The sequence below is a fragment of the Hippopotamus amphibius genome, chromosome 1, assembly GCF_030028045.1.
Source record: "Hippopotamus amphibius kiboko isolate mHipAmp2 chromosome 1, mHipAmp2.hap2, whole genome shotgun sequence".
NCBI classification, from domain to species: Eukaryota; Metazoa; Chordata; class Mammalia; order Artiodactyla; family Hippopotamidae; genus Hippopotamus; species Hippopotamus amphibius.
In genome coordinates this window covers 12,761,957-12,778,875 of record NC_080186.1, presented here as the reverse complement: position 1 = coordinate 12,778,875, position 16,919 = coordinate 12,761,957, and the positions used below count along the sequence as shown (strand labels likewise).

General features: G+C 43.1%; 1 pseudogene; it reads left to right on the top strand.

The window, feature by feature from the left end:
- LOC130852453 (cyclin-Y-like protein 1) overlaps positions 1-16,421 on the top strand; it is a 28,610-nt pseudogene extending 12,189 nt beyond the window's left edge.
- The last annotated feature ends 498 nt before the right edge of the window (positions 16,422-16,919 follow it).

The window sequence follows — 16,919 nt, the reverse complement described above, 5'->3', positions numbered from 1 at the left end:
ACATTTAGGTTGTTTCCATGTCTTGCCAGCTGGTTCATTATTGATGCTCCTGGAATGAGCTGATGACTTAATTTTCCATGTAGAAGAGAAGATACTCATAATCTGTGTCTCTGACAAAGGACTCACATCCAGAATACATAAGGAATGTCTACAAATCAACATGAAAAAGATAAACCACCAGCCCTGCATGGTAGAGCGGAACTGCAAACCACGTGCCTTAGATATTAAATAGGAACCATCAAGGAGCTTCTGTGCTCACAGCTAGCTTCCCCGGCTGCAACCCCAGACCCCCTCTGAAGCATGTATCCAGTTGTGCCTTTACTCAGGGGTAAATTTTGGAAAGTATCAGGTGCAGTGTCCTTGATAAGAGGGGCTGGGAAATCTTCCAGACAGTACCCAGATTTGTCCTCGGGTTTTCTGGGCTCAGTGCTAACAGTGAGGTGGCTGTGGGGGGTTCTATCTACCCTCAGATGGGAGGAGATGCTCCCTAAGAGCACAAGCTGAGTCTCCCCAAGAAGTAGGCAGGCAGTGTGGAAGGGGCACTGGGCCAGGAGTCAGAGCCTTGGGTTCCAGGCTCAACGCCCTGCAGGCTGGCTGGGTGACATTGGACACCCTCTCTATGGCCTTGGTCTTTACAACTATACAAGGAAAGGATTAAGTAGTTCTGATCCGCAGAGAGCTGTCCACCGCTGACTCAGTGAGACTAGGCCAGGCCCACACCTCCTGCTACCCCTCCCCCATCTCCTCCCCAACAGCACCCCAGTGCCCCCAGCTTCGGTAAAACCCCTCCACTCCAAATAACCCACAGGGAGGCCAGTTGGGGTTGGGCTGCGTCTGAGAGCCAACCAGCCCCAGGGAAGGCCTGAATCACCCAGTCTGGCACTGGCCCTCTGCCCTGAGCTCTCAGTGACAGCATGGCCTGGCAGGGTGGGCACCTCGTTCCAAGCCACTGCTTTGCTTTAATACGCACTTCCTGCTCCACTTCCCCTCAGTCCACACGTGGCCTCCTTTCTCCCTGACAGCCAGCGTTGGTCCCCAAGGGCCAGCCCCACACCCAGCAGCTGCCCACAACACAAGCCTCCTGGGAGCTGGCTGGGAAGGAGAAAGATGGAGGAGGACAGTGGGGCCCCAGTCTAAAGGGGGAGGCCCAGCCCGTGCTCTGCAGGACCCCCAGACTGAGAGGAGAGACAAACTTCCTGACCTCAGGGGCTTCCTCTCAGCTATCACGCTGGGGAAGCTTCCCATCTGATGGGGAGGTATAATCCCTGACAACACAGATCACCTAGTCTGATGGGGAAATACAGCTCCTACCGTACAGGAGTTAAGGGTTAGGCAACGCCCCTCTTTCCCTCTGTTTTGAAACTTCTGATCTAACAGGGAAGGCACAGCCCCTGTCCTGGAGGAATCTCCAGTCTGATGGAGGAATCCCTCAGGAAACTCTTTCCGTCTGTGGAAGGGACCTGCACTATTGGGAAGGTCACCCTCACACAGCACAATTGCTCAGTTCTGGCAAAGGGCTTTCACACGCTGTCTCCCTTAAGTCTCAACACCGTCCAGGAGCAAGGCCAGCCAAGGATTCCCGCCCCCGCCCCCACCCCGTTTGACAAATGGGGAAACGGAGGCCCAGTAGGAGAAGGGCCAAGGCCACACAGGAAGGCAAGACTAGAGCCTAAGTTTATATGCGGAGGGAAGGAGAGAGGCAGGGGACAAGGTGGATGACTACAGGAGCTGGTTCCCCATGCCTTGGCCTAGGAAGACTGGGCAGCTGGACGCCCTCTGCCCCACTGTGCCTGCAAAGGCCTGATTCAGGGCTGCCCAGAGCAGGTCTTTCTCAATCCTGTTTAGAAAACACTTTTTATTTGCAGGAGCCCTGCTGCCTTGCCAGACATTTATGAGCCTAGTTTATTGGTCTGGCCCAGGGAGCCTGGGGCACTGCTCCTGCGTGAGCCGAGGAGAACGCCTGCTGGTGTGCAGCCCTAGCCCAGGCCACTTCTCTGAAAGCCACAGCTAGGTGGAGGCTGGAAATCTCCAATGATAACAGCCAGAGGGACCCCAGGGCTGCAGTGACCCAACCACTGCCTTTTACAGAAGCTAACAGTAAGGAACAGAGAAGGGCAATGACTTCCCCAAGGTCACACAGCACATCAGGAGCAGAGACTGGACCTGCCACTGGTCCCCTGACCCCTGGCCACGGCTCTCGCCAGCACTGGGGCCAGGTGGAGCAGCTCTTCAGCTCAAGCTGTCCTTGCGGGGACAACTCAGGTGTCAGAAAGATCTTCTATATTGGGGGTATTCTGGGATCGCCTTGGGGCTGGACCCTCTACTCCTGGCTCTGCGGCCCTGCCCCTGAGCATCCCCTGAGGAGGCCGACGCAGGTCCTGGCCACGGTAGGAATCTGCCAAGATGGGGGTCGTGGAGCTTGGAGAGTTACCTCACCTCTCTGCCCACTCCCATTCGGCCAGCCAGCAGAATGCCCTAAGCAGGGAAAAGGCCCAGCTGAGACAGCTGGGGGAGGAGAGGAACTTGTTGTTTATTGAGCACCTCCTGTATGCCAGCCCAGAGAGAACACCTGAGCATTACCTCATTCGAGCCTCACACTGCTGTGAGATGGGCATCTTTATGAGAGGAAACAGAGGTTCAAAGATATTGAGACTCTTTGCCCCCAAGGTCACGCAGCACTTACATGGGGAGCTAGATCGCCAGCCCAGTTCTGTCTGCTTCTGAATCCCACGCTTTATTTCTCCATTGTACCTGCAGCCTCCAGAAGGGCCCAAGGGGATGTCCGCCTCCTCTAGGGTGTGGCCAGAGCCTCCTGGAAACCTCATCCTTCTGACTTGGTCCTGCGGGGGCTGGGCTCTCCCCAGGGCTCAAAGGTGGCCTTGTTGACCCCCATCCCCAGTCATAGCCCAGCCCATGGGGCTCCCTAGGCTTAGGGAGCAGCGAGGACAGCCAGACCTGGCCTCGGTCTATGCGCAATCCCATTGGCATCCTCAGGTTTCCACACAGCAGCGTGAGATGCTCAGGGGCCCAGCTGAAGAGGGTTCATGGGCCAGACTCAAAATTGCATAGTTTCAAGGCTGGAATGGGAAGCTTGAGTTCCAGCTGAACTCTGCCATATGCTGCTGTGCCACCTTGGACACGTTGCTGGCCCTCTCTGAGCTGCAATTGCCAAAAGCTGGTCACTGACATTCTGTGATGCATGAGTCTACACATGCCTGCTTAGTTTCAAAGTTTCAGATGGGACCAATTCTCAGTAACAGTCCTCGGAAAGAGTCAGGCTAGGAGTAGGTGTGAGTTCCTGGGCTGCCCCTCTCTGGCGGGACCCCAACCAAGGTCATCCCTCACTAGCGGCAACATCAGTGATTGCCACAGTGGAGGGTGGCTTGGGCGTGCCTCACTTGCAGGAAGACAAGGCAGGTTTCCATTTCTTGTGTTAGAACTCAGCGGTGTGCTGGAGGCTGCCTCTGCACTCAGTGATGCTATATTGGTATATAGCTGTATTGGTAACATGAAACTGGCTGTGATGGGAATATTTACACCATAGAAATTGGTAAATGCTACAAATGAGCAGATTTTGTTTGTGTATGTGTGTTTGATTGGTTTGGAAAGGCAACTGTTAAGCATTTACCAGCACACCGCTGGTTGTAATGGATGTTACATTTTTTTTAGAAATTTGTCCATTTCATCTAAGTTTTCACATTTGTTTGCCTATATTTTCTTTTCAGTTAAATTTCATTTTAGCAACTAAAGACGAAATCAATTGGATTTCATCAAAGTTTTAAACTTTTGTGATTCAAAGGACAATATCAAAAGAGTGAAAAGAAAATCCACAGAATGGGAGGAAATATTTGCAAATCATATATCTAAGGTCTAATATTTAGACTATATGAAGAGCTCTTACAACTCAACATTGAAAAGAAAACCCAATTACAAAATGGACAAAGGATTTGAGTAGACAGTTCTCCAAAGAAGAGACGCAAATGGTCAATAGCACACGAGAAAATGCTCCGCATCATTGGTCAGCAGGGAAATGCAAATCAAAACCACGATGAGATGCCATCTCACACCCATTAGGATGGCTACTACCAAGAAACAGATGAAGGCAAGTGTTGGCTAGGATGTGGAGAAACTGGAACCCTCATATGTAGCTGGTGGGAATGTAAAATGGTGTAGCTGCTTGGAAATGCATCTTGGTACAGCCTTGTGATAGTCTGAGAGCTCTTTTACCTCCCAAGAAGAGGAGAGTGAGGAAGCAGGTATGAGAGGAAGAGATTTTGACCCTAGGGGCTTTCTTTGGAGAGGCAGCAGGCACCTCTCTGGAGGCCTGGGCTCCTGTGTGTTTGCCTGTAGGAGTGTGAAGGCTGGCTTCAGAAGCTTGGCTCCTAGAAAGATCATAGGACATGGGTGTCTCCCCTCTTGGGGTCATTCAAAGGCCAGTAGGTCTAAGATGGTACCTGTCTCCCCACCCCAAGCACTGAGGTGGTTTCTTTGCATTTTCTATGTAAATCTTCACACTCTGTTGTGCCTGCCTCGTTAAGTCTCTTCGTTTAGGCCTTTCTCTTTTTTCCCAATGAATCTTGTCAGAAGTTTACCAGTTTAATTAATCTTTTCCAAGAACCAACTTTTGGAATTTTAAAACTCCCATTTTTTTTTAAACCATCTCTCGCTTTTGCATTTATCTTTCCTTTCTTTGGGTCAATCTTATTTTTCTGACTTCTCAAGCTGAGTGCTTAATTCATTGCTTTTTGACTTTCCTGTTTTCTACCACAAACCTTTAAGACTATGTGTTTTGTTCTAAGAACCATTTTAGCCGAGTCCCTGAGTTTTCATATGTCTTTTTACTATTGCTCAATTCATAACTTCCATCCATGTCTCCTTTGATGGATGAGTTCTTTAAAAGACTTTTTAAGTTTTTCAAATAAACAGAATTTTCTTATGATCCTGACTGAGTTCCAAGTTAATTGCATCAGAGTCAGAGGATGTGGTCGGGATAATACAATTTATTTTGATTCTGTTGAGACTTGCTTTATGGCTGGTATCCATATTGCCAGTTTTCACATATGTTCCCTGTGCTTGAGAAGAATGTGTGTTTGTCCATAGTTGATGCCCGGTTACACATATGTTAATTAGTCAAATCTTCTATTGAGTACTGATTTTTTGTCTGCTTTATCAGTCAGTGAGATGTGTCAAGATCCCCCCACTCTAGTAGACTTTTCCAATTCTCAGAGTTCAATCCACTTTAGTTTCCTATATTTTAATATCCAGGTGATACTGGTTTCAAAAAATGAATTGAGGAAGGACCTCACCTCTTCAGGTTTTCTATAAAAAATTACGTAGGATTGGTGTTAGTTCTTCAAATGTTTGGTAGGACTCTCCAGTGAAACCATCTGAGCCAGGAGATGTCTTTTTCAGGAGTTTCTAAATTGTGAATTCAATTTCTTTAATAGATACAGGGCTATTCAAATTACCTATTTCGTATTGCTTGAATTTTGGTTGTTTGTGTTTTTCGAGAAAGTGGTCCATGTCATCTAAGTTGTCCAATTTCTGTGTGTGGAGCTGTTTGTACTATTCCCGTATTATTCTTTTGATGTCTGCAGGTCTGTATTGATATTCCTGGTTTCATTCCTGATGTTGATAACGTGTGCCTTCTCCACCCCTCAACTCTGTTATTCGACCTTTACAAAGAAGCAGCTTTTTATTTCATTGCCTTTCCATAATGTTCTTCCGTTTTCAGTTGCACTGATTTTGCTCTTATCTTTATTTTTTCCTTCCTTCTGTTTGCCCTGGGTTTCTTTTTGTTCTTCTTTTTCTAATTTCTGTGCTTAGAATATCAATTTGAGATGTTTCCCTTTTTTAAAAATTTTATTATTTATTTATTTATTTTGGGCTTAGTTGGGTCTTTGTTGCTGCACATGGGCTTTCTCTAGTTGTGGCCAGCGGGGGCTACTCTTTGTTGTGGAGCACAGGCTCTAGGCACATGGGCTTCAGTAGTTGCAGCCCGTGGGCTCAGGGCTCAGTAGTTGTGGCTCATAGGCTCTAGAGCACAGGTTTATTAGTTGTGGCACACGAGCTTAGTTGCTCTGCAGCATGTGAGATCTTCCCAGAACAAGGATCAAACCTGTGTCCCCTGCATTGGCAGGTGGATTCTTACCCACTACGCCACCAGGGAAGTTCCCCGTTTTCCCTTTTTTAATGTCAGCATTTAGTGCTATAGATTTCCTTCTCAGCATTGCTTTCAGCATGTCCCATGTATTTTGGTATGATGTATTTCAATTTTCAGTTTAATTTATGTTTTATTTCCCCAAGACTTCCTCTATGACCCATGTATCATTTAGAAGTATATTATTTCATTTCCAAGCATTTGAATATTTTCCTATTATCTTTTTGTTATTGATTTTTATTTACATCTCCCTGTGATCAGAGATCACACTCTGTGTGTTTTCAGTCTGTTTAAACTTTTTGAGATTTGTTTTATGATGCAGGATATGATCTGTCTTGGCATATGTCCCATTGGTCCTTGAAGAGAATGTATATTCTGCTGGTTTGGGGTGGGGTGTTCTATACATGTTAATTGATCCTGTTGGTTGATAGTGTGGTTGAGTTCTTCTATAACTGCTCATTTCTATCAGTTGTTGAGAGAGTGTTAAAGTCGCCAACTATCATTGTGGATTTTCCTCTTTTCTTTTCAGTTCTATCAATTTTTGCTTCATGTATTTTGTAGCTCTGTTGATTGGTGCATGCACATTTAGGATTTCTATGTCTTCTTGGTGAAATGACTCTTTTATCATTATGTAATGTCCCTCTCTGTCCCTGGCAATTTCTTTGCTTTTAAGTCTATCTTACCTCATATTAATATAGCCACTTCTGCCTTCTTTTATTAATGTTGGCATGGTATATCTTTTTCCATCCTTTTACTTTCAACTTACTTACATCATTATATTTGAAGTGAATTTTTTATAGACAGCATATAGCTGTTTTTTTTTTTAATCCACTCTGCAAACCTCTGTCTTTTAATATAGGCAGTTACATTAAATGTAATGTAATGATCTGTTAGGGTTTGTGTCTGCCATTTTATTTTGTTTTTCTATTTTCTTTTTCCTAACTTCTTGTGGGTTACTTGAACATTTTTTAGAATTCCACTTTGGTTTATCTACAGTGTTTCTGATTATATCTCCTTACATAACTTTTTTAACGATTGCTCTAGGTATTACATTATACGTAGTTGATTCTTAAACAACACAGGGTCAGGGGGACCAACCCTCTGCACAGTTGAAAGTCCATGTATAACTTTACAGTCAGCCCTCCATATCCGCATTTCCATGTCTGTGGATTCAACCAGCCTCAGATCATGTAGTCCTGTAATATATATTTATTGAAAAAATCCTATGGTGTTCAAACCCGTGCTGTTCAAGGATCCACTGTACATAACTTACACAATCTACTGGTATTGTCACTTTATAAGCTCTAATGAAGTATAGCTTGCCTCCCTTTTTGTTATTTTACTCCCCATTTATAATATAAAATTGTCCTAAGTATTTTAGCTACACACATTGAGAATCGCATCAGACAGTGTTACAATTTTCCCCCCTTTGGCTGTGATGTGCGTCATCTTGTGTGATCTTAGTTCCCCAACCAGGGATTGAACCTGGGTCCTCAGCAGTGAATGCGCAGAGTGCTAACCACCGGACAACCAGGGAGCTCCCAGACGGTGTTACAATTTCTGATACTGCTGGTTATCAACCATCAAACATCATTTAGAAAACTCAAAAGAAGAAAGTCTATTGTATTTACCATAATTTTGCTCTTTCTATCGTTCTTTCTTCTTTCCTGATTTTCCAAAATTCCTTCTTTTATCATTTCCTTTCCTTTTAGATAACATATTTTAGGATACCTCTGCTGGTGACAAATTCTCTTAGTTTACTCTCATCTGAGAGTGTCTTGCTTTCTTCTTCATTCCTGAAAGATGTTATTTCTAATATAGAATTCTGGTTCACAGGTCTTTTCTTTCAGCACTTGACAAATCTGCCACATTCTTCTGGCTTCTATGGTTTCTGATGACAAATCTACTATCAGTCAAGTTGTTTTCTCCATAGATAAGATATCATTTCTCTCACTACTTTCAAGATTTTTTTTTTTCTGTTTATTTTTCAGGAGTCTGGCTCTAATGTGTTTTGGCATAGATTTCTTTGGATGTATCTTCTTTGGGATCCCCACAGCTCTTAAATCTGTAGGTTTATGTCTTTAGTCAAATTTGGGCAATTTTCCCATTATTTCTCCAAGTACTTTTTCAGCCCTCTTTTTCCACTCCTGTGATTCCAATGACTGAATGTTAGATCTCTTATTATAGTGTTACACATCCCTAAAGTTTTGTTCACTTTTTTGCATTCTATTTTCTCTCTTTTGTTCAGCTTAGATAACTGATATTGTTCTATCTTCAAGTTCACTGATTCTTTCCTGTGTCTTTCCCACTCTCCTATTGAGCCCGTCTACTGAGTTTTCATTTCAGGTATTGTATTTTTAAGTTCTAAAATTTCCATTTGGGTCGTCTTTATATCTTCTATTTCTTTGCTGAATCTTCCTATTTTTTTCATTATTTCAAGAGTGTTTACAATTGCTCTTTGAAGCATTTTTATGATAGCCACTTTAAAGACTTTGTTGGATAATTCTAATATCTTTATCATCTCAGCATCTGTGTATGTTGTTTGTCTTTTCTCATTCAGGTTGAGATCATCCTAGTTCTTGGTATAACAAATAATTTCCTACTGAAACCTGGACATTTTGGGTGTTGTGTTATGAAACTCTGGATCTTATTTAAATAGTATGTTATAGCAGGGCTCCTCTGATACTGCTGCAGTGGAGACAGAGGGCCGCCACCTCACTGCTGCCATGTGGAAATGTAAGTACAGGTTCCCTATTTAGCTTCTATTGACAACTGTAGGCAAGGATTTCCTGATCACTGTTGTGTGTGATTAGGATTTTAGGCTCCCCGCTAGGCTGGGAGGGTCAGGGGTGACTTGTTACTGCTCCCTATGTGGTCTCTACTGATACCATGGGGGTGGGGATTGGCCTCATTACCCTGGATGGTAGTGAAAGTCCTGACCCTCTTCTAGACCGCCTCTGACACCACCTCAATGAGAAGGAGTCCCTCATTACAGCAGGGTGGTGGAAGACCAGGCCCCCTCACGTGGTCTCCACCAATATCACAGCATCAGGGAGGCACCTCATTAACACCCAGTGAGGATGAAAGTCCCAGCTCCTCAGCTTCCTCTGACACCAGCACAGCTGAGCAGTTGGGGCACCTCCTTAGAGTCTGACAAAGATGGACATCAATGTCCCCTACTCATCCTTTGCTGTAAAGGTAAGCCTGGGGTCACAGTTTTTCTATGTTGTTTGGCTGGAATAGGCAGTTAATGTCTAAAAGCTTCCAGCCTTGCTCAGCTGCCCTTTCCCTGGTCATTTGGCTAAAAATAGCAGGCTTTTGTGGGGCTTTTTTGTCTGTATTTTTGTCTGATGTTTCTGGGTTGCTGGCTTCTCTGGTACCCAGTCTGGGATATACAGGCATAAAGAAAACTCAGGAAACTCAGCTTTGTATATTTTGAACTTATGTTATTAAACCATACAAGTTCAGATGTCTTCTAGCTTTCCAATGTATTGAACATTTTAACGTTATCTGGTAATTCCTTTATCATATTTATTAATAATGTATGTTATATATTTATATACAATTATATTTATTAATTATGTATTATATTTATACATTAGTATATAATTATATATTAATAATATATTACGTTATTGCATATATAATGTATACATACATTATATATATATATTGATGAAATAAAAATTCATATTCTAAGGCAAGTCAAGGAAAATTTAAACATAAAAATTTGTCTCTGCCTCTTGGCCTCCTCTCTCCCCTCTGCTGTGCATTGTGTATCTGCATTATGCATCTACAAAACCTCCCCACCTGCAGAAATACCAGAAATACTTTATGCTCAACCATAAAGAAGGTTCTCCCAGCACCTACAAAACAACTCCTTAAAAGATAACATTCTTTCCTAATCTTGTAAGGGGTCATGATGACCCACCACTTTGTACTTGTAGATCTGGATTGTGCAAATTATCATTTAACGTAAAGCCCTCTGTCTCAAAAGCACATGTAACAGCGCTTTGACCTCTAATGGGCGGAACTCTTCTTGAAGCTTTCCAGTTTATAATCCTCAACTTGGCTCAAATAAAATTTTCCATTTCTTTCTTAGATGGACTGATTTTTTTTCTTTGACAGCATATATACGTATATAATATATAAACATAATTCATTATTGTTTCCTAATAATATTATATCCACAATTACTAACACCATATCAGCTTCCTTTGGGTTGGCTTTTCTTTTGGCATGTCTTTTTCTATTCTTTTACTTTCCAAACTTCCTGTGATTTAGAATCTTGGGAATTTCTTTAGTACAAAAGTGTGCTTTTTTCACCCATTCTGATAATATATGGCTTTAAACTAGATAATATAGTCCATTTCTAATTATTGTCATTGCTGACTCATTATGTTGTCATTCCAAATATTCAGGTGCCTACTATGTGCCTAGGTGCTAGGTTCTAGGTGCTAGGATTTGGCAGTGAACCAGAGAGCTGAAATCCATGGCCTCGGGAGTTAGAGTCTGGTTGGGGGAAACAGATAATAAACAAGTGACTAAAACATGCATTGCCCATGGATGAGAATTCCAAGTAGTTTATGTAGATACTCTCCCCTCAAGGAGGTAGAGCTTAAGTGTGGGCTGCACATAATGGCTTTCTTCCAATGCGTAGAAGATGGAAATGGGGAAAAGAGTGACTTTATAGCAGTGTGTTGATTTCCTAGGGCCGCCCTAACAAAGTACCACAAACTGAGTGGCTTAAACAGCAGCAATTTCTCATCTCAAGTTTGGGAACCTAGAAGTCCACAGTTAAGATATCAGCAGGGTTGGTTGCTTCTGAGGGTTGTGAGAAAAAGATCTCCTCCAGGCTTCTTTCCCTGGCTTGCAAATGGCCATCTTCATGCTCACGTGGTATTCTCCCTGTATGTGTGTCTGTCCCCATACTGCCCCTTTTATTATTAGGTCACTAGAGATATTGGATTAAGGCCCACCCTAGTGACCACATTCTAACCTGATTGGATCCTCTGTAAAGACCCTATCTCTAGATCAGGTCACATTCTGAAGTCCCGATGGTTAGGACTTCAGCATGTGAATTTGGGTGGGGGGACTCAATTCAACCCATAACAAGTAGAGAAAACTAACCAACACACAGTTGGCCAACCAGGTGATCAAGGCCATCATCAGCACTGATAAGATATGGTGATCAACATCATAGAGTAGGGCAAGGTTGCTGATTTATACAGGGGCCGGGAAGCCCCTCTAGCAGAGTGACACTAGAGCAGGACTTGAAGGAAGTGAGGGAACAAGCAATGGGGGATCTGAGTGCCAGGAAAGGGAACAGGATGTGCAAAGCCCTGAGACAGGTGCTTGGTTGACACATTCAAGGACCTGCTGGGAGACCAGCATGGCCAGCGGGTAGAGGGAAAGGACCAGGGTACTAGTAGATGAGGTCAGAAAGGTAGAAGGTAGAATTGTGTTGACTTTGAGGCCAAAGGAAGGGTTTACTCATCTGAGTGAGATGCGGAATCCTTGGAAGAATTTAAACAGAATCCCTCTGGATGCCTTTCTGACCACAGATTACAGGGAGGCAGGGGTGGAAGCAGAGAGACCAGTTGGAGACAGTGTTAATAATCCCAGCCAGAAACAAGCAGTGGAGCGGGAAAAAGTGGTCAGATTGAAACTATTTTTTGGAGGCAGTTCTGACAGGGTTCACTAAAGAATCAAACATGGGGTGTGAGAGAGAGAAAGGAGCCAGATATGACTCCGAGTTTAGGGTGTAAGTAAGCAGAAGCATGGAATTAGCACTGAGAGTCTGGAGGAGGTAAAGGTTTGTAGGGCTGTAAAGCAGGAGGATGGTTTTGCAGGTGTTGTGACTGAGGTGCCAATCAGACCCTCAAGAGGTGATGCGTGGCAGCGGGGGACTGGAGTTCAGAGGTGGGGGCTGGGCCGGAGATATGAATGTGGGAGTTGTCAGCAGTTTTGAAGCCAGGAGCCTGGATAAGAGCTCCTAGGGGGTGTAGATAAAAGAGAGGTGAGGCCCAAGGGCCACGTCGTCGAGCCCTCCAATAATTAGAGGTTGGGGAGAGGAAAGGAGCAGCCAGGGAGGTAGGAGGAAGACCAAGGAAGAGTGGGCATGTCGCAGAAGCAGAAGTGTCTCCAGAAGGGGCATAATCAGCTGTGGAATGCTGCAGACGAGTCTAAGAAAGGGATTGACTATGGACCTTAACCAAGCCTCCCAATCTTTTCCAAGTTACGGCACACACAGAAAACACCAATATCTGTGTGACCCCCAGGGAAACAGACAAGGCTGTCAAGGATGAAGGTGACCAACTTGGGACCTCTGGCCACCCGGGGCCCTGCCCAATGCCCCAAGAGTGGAGAGAACCCACATCTGGGCATCTGAGACCCTTCCATGCATGAGACTCCAGTTGGAACAATCTGGACAACTGGGCTCAGCAATGTGGAGGTCATTGGTACCCTTGACCAGAGCTGGAACAGTGGGCCATGGGAACAAGTACCTCACTGCAGTATTTGGGGAAAAGGTGAGAGAAAAGGTGTGGAAACTGTGCATGCAGCCACCTTTGCAGAGCTTTGCTGAAATGGAAGCAGAGAATCAGGCAGTGACTAGAAGCATTTGGATTTACTTCTGCCATCTTACTTTGTACTTTCTATTTTCTTGATATTTTTAAAATTTTTTTTTTCTTCTTCCTTCTTTTCTTTTGGATTGTTTTCTCCCCATGATTTTGCCCCCTTCTGTTTGTTTAAATATTATATCCTCTATTTCTGTTTTTTCTATAGTTAAAAACTTAAAAGCAGTGGTGAGCAAACATTTTCTACAAAGTGCCCAATACTAAATATTTTAGGCTTTGTGAACCATACTGTTTCTGTAGCAACTGATCATGAAAACAGCCATAGAGAGCATGTGAAGGAATGGGCATGGGGACTTCTTTGGTGGCTCAGTGGTTAAGAATCTGCCTGCCAGTGCAGGGGACACAGATTCAATCCCTGGGCTGGGAAAATTCCACATGCCGCGCAGCAACTAAGCCTGTGTGCCACAACTACTGAGCCTTCAAGCCACAACTACTGAACCCTCATACTGCAACCACTGGAGCCCAAGTGCCTAGAGCCTGTGCTCCACAACGAAAGAAACCACTGCAATGAGAAGCCTTCACACTGCAACAAAGAGTAGCCCCCACTCACCACTACTAGAGAAAGCCCATGAGCAGCAACAAAGACCCAAAGCATTCAAAAATAAATACAACAATAATCAAATAAATTTTTTAAAAAAAGGAAGAAATGGGCATGGCTGTATGCCAATAAAACTGGATTTATAAAAACAGGCACCGGCCCTGATTTGGCCCAAGCGTTATATTTTGCAGACTTCTGTCCTAAAGCATACATAATAAATCACTACATTCATTCTCCTCCAAAATCATAAAGCAGGCCTAGAAAGCTCTAAATCTGATCACCCATCTTGACTTACCATGCTACTATTGTCTGGTATTTTCACTCTACTATATATTTTAAGCTCTCAAAAAAGACATCACCACCACTAATTACAGATTTGGTGTATAATTCAATTTAGTCACATGTTTGGCATGTTTATCTATTTCTCAGACTTCCCTTCTAAAATCATTTTCTTTCTTTTTGCAGTATATCCTTTATGAGTTCCTCTAGTGTGTCTCATTTGGAGCTAAACTCTCAGATTTTCTTGATCTGAAACTGCCTGAAAATCCCCCTCACTCCTCAGAGATCGTTTCACTAAGTATCCAGTTCTGGTCAATAGCTATTTTTCTCAGCACTGTGAAGGTCTCATTCTACTGCCTCGGTCTGATGAAAAGTCAATTATCAGCCTAATCATTATTCTTTTGTAGGTGATCTGACTTTTCTAACTGCTTTAGAAAAGTCTTCTCTTTATCTTTGATATTCTGAAATTTCAATATAACTGTCAAGATAGATATTTCTTTTAAGTTCTCCTGGTTGGGTTTCTGAATTTGAGGATTCATCTCTCATTAATTCTGGAAAATTCTCAGCCATTACTCCTTTGAAAAATGTTTCTCTTTCTTCTCCCTATTGTCCCTATCTAGAATTCTGAATTGATTTCTTTTAGATTTTTCATGTCATTCTCTTAAACTCCATTTTGTAATTTTCATCTCTTTGTCTTTCTGTGTTGCAATCTGGAGATTTATTTAGCAGTCTTTCAGTTTGCTAATTCTCTTTTCGGCTGTGTCTAATCTACACTCAACCTATCCATTGTATTTTCTATTTCAATTTTATGTATTTCATCTCCAAGAAGTTCAATCTGTCTTTTTCAGACTGCCTGATAATTGCCATTTTAGTTTTGAAATTTACTGACATAAAATTTACTGAGGTGTAATTATATTGCCTAAAATTTGCATATAATAAATGCATCTCTTTTAAGTGTACAGTTTGGTGAGGTTTGACAAATGTATACACTTATGTAACCACCATCACAATCAAAGCATAGAGCATTTCCATTACCCCCCAAAATTTCCCTTGTGTCATTTTGCCATCTCTACTCTTAGTCCCAAGCAACCGCTAATCTGCCTTCTCTCACTATAGATTGGTTTTTCCCAGTTCAAAGAGTTCATATAAATTAAATCATACAGTTTGTACTCTTTTGTATCTATCTTCTCTTTCTCCACATATTTTTGAGATTAATTCAGGTAGTTGAAAGCATCCATAGTTTGTTCCTTTTTATTGCTAAGTAGTATTCCATTATAGACTACAATTTGTTTATTTCCAGGTTTCGGATATTATAAACTGTTATAAACATTCACATACAAATTTTCCAGGACATATGTTTTCATTTCTCTTTGGCAAATACCTAAGTGTGGAATTGGGCTCATATGGTAAATATATGTTTAATTATATAAGAAACTGTTCCTGATCATTTTTAATAGTCTCTTGTGCCATGTGGATACTTTCTCTTTTTTTTAAGAATTATTTATTATTTATTTATTTTTATTTTTGGCTGCCTGGGGTCTTTATTGCTGCGCACAGGTTTTCTCTAGATGTGGTGAGTGGGGGCTACACTTCGTTGCAGTGCACAGGCTTCTCATTGCAGTGGCTTCTCTTGTTGCAGAGCACAGGCTCTAGGCACTAGGGCTTCAATAGTTGTGGCATGTGGGCTCAGTAGTTGTGGTTCATGGGCTCTAGAGCGCAGGCTCAGTAGCTGTGGCACACGGGCTTAGTTGCTCCACAGCATGTGGGATCTTCCCAGACCAGGGCTCGAACCCGTGTCCCCTGTATTGGCAGGTGGATTCCTAACCACTGCACCACCAGGGAAGTCCCCATTGATACTTTCAATACTTCCTTTTGTTTGTTTAAATTATTTAGCACCTTTATTTCCTAATATGAACACCCTAATTCCAATATCTGAGGTGTTTGCCAGTCTGATTCTGCTGTTCCTTGTTTCTATTAAAACTTGCTCATGGTTTTTGACCTGAGGCGATGCAGCCCTGGAGCTTACAGGCTCTTTGGTGGAGCTAATGGTGGACTCAGGGAGGGCTCAAGCCAATGAGCACTTCTCAGAACCCCTGCTGCCAGTGCCCCTGTCTCCTCGGTGAGCCACAGCTGCCCCCCACCTCTGCAGGCAACCCTCCAACACCAGCAGATTTTGCTTTGGAATCAAACCCTTCTGACCAGCCAAGGGCAAGCACAATTTTCCGGAGCAAATCTCAAACGGATGTGTGACCTTAGCAATATATTACCACATAAAGAACAGAGATGCAAATAGATCCCTGGATATTTTTGATGAGAGATCACATCCACTCACACAAGAAAAGCTTCCAGAGGAATACTTTAAGCATGATCCTGAACATAAATTCATTTACAGATTTGTTTGCGTTCTGTTTAGTACTGCACAACTACCTGCTGAGGGTGCAATAGTAACTTTGGAATGAGATGGAAAAGCACTTTCTGGAGCTACTTCAGTTTAATATTAATGTTCCTACCAGTGTTTATGTCAAATACTACTTTGACCTCCGCTCCTTAGCGAATGACAACAACCTGAGCTTTCTGTTCGCTCCTCTCAGCAAAGAGGGGGCACAGAACCTAGAGGCCATTTCCAGATTGTGACGACAAATACAAAGACTTGTGCAGAACTGCTGTAAGAAGGTCTTTCAGTGCTGATCATTTCATCAGTATTCAGCACTCCAACGCCATCCTCTCTTAAGGAAGAAGTGAGGGGTTGTAACATCATAAACCCCTCGCAACAAGGACTGGAGAAATATCACCTCTCCTGTTCAGAAACCAGCAAAGTTAGTATTTTCACCTAAAAGAAAGACATTGAATTCAAGAGACTCACAGACAGCGAGGATTATATATGCTCATAGGAAAGAATGGGACCTTGTCAATGCAACACACTCTTCTGTCCTTTTTAATGTAAACAGAGTTACAAAAACCACTCCAAAGCTAAACGCTCCCAACCCACACACAGTTGTTTGCTTACTCTGTAGGCCAATAGCTCTGAACGATGTGAGGTTTTTTAATTAGCAGTTTAAATGTTTAGACTTTAAAGACACTAACTATATAACATTTACGTTTTCCCTGCTTTTCTTGCCCCACTCCCCCATATTGCTGCATATTCCTTTAGAATCAGTGCAGTATTACCAGTAAAACATGGGACTCCTAACAACTCATAAAGCCACTTAGGAACAGACTGTTGTAGCATTGTTCGGTTGGAAGGCTTCTTCCTCTCTACTACATCATTGAAGCTGCTAGTCATTATTGGCAATCGATTTAAACC